Source organism: Tachyglossus aculeatus, chromosome X4 (assembly GCF_015852505.1).
Source record: "Tachyglossus aculeatus isolate mTacAcu1 chromosome X4, mTacAcu1.pri, whole genome shotgun sequence".
NCBI lineage: Eukaryota > Metazoa > Chordata > Mammalia > Monotremata > Tachyglossidae > Tachyglossus > Tachyglossus aculeatus.
The window spans coordinates 2,308,951-2,313,531 of NC_052098.1; the positions used below are offsets into that span (position 1 = coordinate 2,308,951).

General features: G+C 45.3%; 1 non-coding gene across 1 annotated transcript; it reads right to left on the reverse strand.

Moving 5' to 3' along the window:
• Positions 1-601: 601 nt before the first annotated feature.
• On the reverse strand, positions 602-739 carry LOC119948618. Its single transcript, XR_005457002.1, has one exon. It is a non-coding gene; the product is annotated as a small nucleolar RNA SNORA7 (small nucleolar RNA).
• Between the last annotated feature and the right edge of the window lie 3,842 nt (positions 740-4,581).

Sequence of the window (4,581 nt, forward strand, 5' to 3'; positions counted from 1 at the left end):
AATCAGTTTGGACACAGTACATGTCCCACATGGGGTTCACAGGATTAATCCCCATTTTGCAGGTGAGGTAACTGAGGCACAGAGAAGTGAAGCAACTTGCCCTAATCACACAGCAGGCAAGTGACAAAGCTGGGATTAGAACCCATGACCTTCTGACTCCCAGGCTTGTGTTTTATCCACTATGCCATGCTGCTTTTCTGATGGTACTGCAGAGTTTAAGCCACAGGAATTTCAGTGATAGGAAAGTTTCCCATGTAAAATTCACATGTGTATGAGACAGTGGGCTGCACCCATGCCCACCTACTGGCTCTTGGCTGTCCAAAGTCTAGTAGGAATCTGACAGGCTGGCATGATAGAGTGCAAGTAGCTCTGCTTGCCAGGTTTTATGCTGTCGAGTCGTCTCTGACCCATAGCGATGCCATGGCGACATCTCTCCCAGAACACCCGGCCTCCATCTGCAATCATTCTGGTAGTGTCTCCATAGGGTTTTCTTGGTAAAAATCCAGAAGTGGTTTACCATCACCTCCTTCCATGCAGTCAATTTGAGTCCCCACCCTCTACTCTCTCCTATGCCGCTGCTGCCCAGCACAGGGGAGTTTTGACTTGTAGCTGATTGCCTTCCACTTGCTAGCCACTGCCCAAACTAGGAATGGAATGGGTATGCCTCTGCCTGATTCTCCCTCCCAAAGTCGAGACTGGTAGAGTGCTGGAAATTCTCCAGGTGTGACCCAGAGAGGGGTAAGTGGCACTGCACAAACCACAATCATCAATTCCTCTATGCACATTCTCAACCCCAAAGTCTTCTCAGCTGGACTGTTGCCATCATCATCATCCCCCCACATTTGTCTTCTTCCTCTGACCCCTGTGATTGGGCTCCACCTGTGTTTGGATCCTGCACCTCAAACTTAACACATTCAAAAGAGAACTCTTTATCTTCCGACCCAAACCCTGTCCTTCCCCTGACTTTCCTGTTACTGTAAACAGCACCACCACCCTCCCTCTCTTACAACCCCATAACCTCTCTCATTCAACCCACATATTCAATCTGTCACCAAATCACAAAAAATCGCTAAAATCCACCCTTTCCTCTCCATCCAAAGTGCTACCACATTAGTCCAAGCATTTATCCTATCCCACCTTGACTGCTGCATCAGGCTCCTTGCTGACCTCCTTGCCTCCTGTCTCTCCCCACTCCAGTCTGTACTTCACTCTGCTGCCCAGATCATTTTTCTTCAAAACCATTCAGTCTATGTTTCCCCACGCCTCAAGGCCCTCCACTGCTTGTCCATACACCTCCCCAACAAACAGAAATGCCTTGGCATAGGCTTTAAAGCACTTGCTCACCTTGCCCCCTCCTACTTCACCTCACTACTCTCCTACAACCCATCCCACACACTTTGCTCTTCTACTGCCAACCTACTCACTGAAACTCAATCTCATCTACCTCGCCGCAAGCCCTCTCGCCTACGTCTTGCTTCTGGCCTGGAATGCCCTCCCTCTTCATATCTGACAGACGATCACCCTCCACAGTTTCAAAGCCTTATTAAAAGCACATCTCCTCCAAGAGACCTCCCCAAGATAGGCTCTCATTTCCTCTTCTCCCACCCACCTCTGTGTCGCCTATGCACTTGGATTTGCACCATTTATTCACCCCTCCATCAGCCTCCAGCACTTATATCCATATTCGCAATTTATTTTATGAACGTCTGTCTCCCCCTCTAGGCCGTAACCTTGTTATGGGTAGGGAACGTGTCTACCAACTCTGTTAGAACATATGTACTCTCCCAAGTGCTTAGTACAGTGCTCTGCATACAGTAAGTGCTTAATAAATAGAATTGATTAATAAGAAGCCCCCAGGAAACCTGAACTCTGACATTCCAACCAGCTTTAGATTTGATCCACACTGGACCCTTGTTACCATCATTTCAAAGCTGGGAGCAGTTCAGAAAGCTATCAGGAATGGTGCTAAAGGCTTTTCAAACTTAGACTCCCTGCGGTGACTCCAAAAAGTAAAACCGAGCTCATAGCTAGGGTCCCTCAATCGATCATATTTATTTATTGCACACTGTGTGCAGAACACTGTACTAAGTGCTTGGGAGAGTATGATATAGCAGAGTTGGTAAACACGTTCCCTGCCCACAACGAGCTTGCAGTTCAGTGGGGGAGACGGACATTGACACAAAGCAATTGTGGATATGGACATAAGTGCTTTGGGGGTGCGGGAGGGGTGAATAAAGGGAGAAAGTTCACTCAGTCGTATTTACTGAGTGCTTACTGTGTGCAAAGCACTGTACTAAGTGCTTGGGAGAGTACAATGCAACAATAAACAGACACATTCCCTGCCCTCAACCAGCATACCATCTACAGGACTGTAAATCCAAATATTCAAATTCCTCAGCCTCCCTTCCGTTCTCCCCCCCAGCCCCAACCCCCATTAGGAAACCCAAAAGTATGATCATTATATTGCTACTTCGTTGTCCATTTGATTACATTTCCCAGGGGTTAAGAAAATGAAATAGGAATATGCTTTAATAACATGGTCAGCTCCTGCTTCGTGATGGCCTTGTCTCAAAGTTCTTTTCAGCACACCAGGACACCTATTAAAATTCCCACCTGCTCCAGGAAGGCTTCTCTGACTAAACTCTCATTCCCCCACCCTATTTCCCTCCCTATTCATTGTGGACAGGGAACATGTCTACCAACTCGGTTGTAATGCACTCTCCCAAGTACTTAGTACTAAGTACAATGCTCTGCACACAGTAAGCGCTCAATAAATATGACTGATTAACTGATCACCTATGCTCCTGTGTCTTTTCCGACTAAGGATTCAGGTACTCACCTCACCACCACCACAGCACTTCTGTGCATAGACTTAAGTTGCTTCTCCCTACCTGTAATTTATTTCAGCGCCTGTCTCCCCTACTAGACAGTAAGCTCCTCAATGGTATTTATTCACTGTACTACACTGTACTAAGAGCTTGGGAGAGTACAATATAACAGATTTGGTAGACCCGTTCCCTACCCACAGTGAACTTTCGATCTACAGTGGGAGGAGGTTTAGCTGTCAGTTGAATGTTTACTATGTGCAGAATGCTGTGCTAAGCATTCGGAGAGTACAATACGGTAGAGTTGCAGACATGATCTCTGCCCTCAGGGAGCTATCTAGTGGCTTGTCAGTTATCTAGTAGCCACTTGTCTGGTTTTCAGCTGTTCACCCATCCTGTACTAATACGGTTTCTTTCTGGGTTTTTTATTTTCAGGGCCTCCCTAGAAACACTTGAGATTTGGGTAAACTTTGACAAAATATTCCAGGTGATGTCACTATGTTATGTGGCACGTCTGCCATCACGCACGCAAAGTCACACCTTTCTGGGTATCCAATATCTGCAAACGCCATCCCTGGCCCCCTGAATTCTTACTGAAATCAGAAAAACCCTGGGTCCAGGGACCACAATTCATAAGAAGCAGCATGGCCTAGTGGAAAGAGCAAGGGCCTGGGAGTCAGAGGACCTGGGTTCTAATTCTGACTCTGCCAATTGCTTTCTGTGTGACCTTGGGTAAGTCACTTAACTTCTCTGTGCTTCAGTGTCCTCATCTGTAAAATGGGGATTCAATACATTCATTTAGTTGTATTTACTGAGTGCTTACTGTGTGCACAGCACTGTACTAAGCGCTTGGAAAGTACAATTCAGCAACAGAGACAATCCTTACCCAACAACGGGTTCACAGTCTCCCACCTAGACTGCGAACCTCATGCAGGACAGGAACTGTGTCCAACCCGATTAATTTGCATATATGTCAGCTGCATGACTTTGGGCAAATCACAATCAATCAATCAATCATATTTATTGAGCGCTTACTATGTGCAGAGCACTGTACTAAGCGCTTGGGAAGTACAAATTGGCAACATATAGAGACAGTCCCTACTCAACATTGGGCTCACAGTCTAAAAGGGGGAGACAGAGAACAAAACCAAACATACTAACAAAATAAAATAAATAGAATAGATATGTACAAGTAAAATAAATAAATACATAAATAAATAAATAGAGTAATAAATATGTACAAACATATATACATATATACAGGTGCTGTGGGGAAGGGAAGGAGGTAAGATGGGGGGATGGAGAGGGGGACGAGGGGGGACAACTTCTCTGTGCCTCAGCTACCTCATATGTAAAATGGGGATTAAGACTGTGAGCCTCCCGTGGGATAACCTGATCACCTTGTAACCTCCCCAGCACTTAGAACAGTGCTTTGCACATAGTAAGTTCTTAATAAATACCATTATTATTATTATTATATCCCAGCACTTAGAACAGAGCTTGACACACAGTAAGTGCTCAACAAATAGAATAATAATAATAAACACTAAGGAAAGACACTGAAGTGTTCCAGTAAATGTAGTTCATCCTAATAGGATGTCTTGGTAGAATCTATTGATCGATCAATCAGTGGTATTAAATGCTTGCAGAACACTGACAAAGCATTTAGGGGAGTATAGTAGAATAAGTAGACATACTCACTACCCTTGGGGAGCTTGCAGTCTTCTGTGTGTAGAGCACTGTACTACGTGCTAGG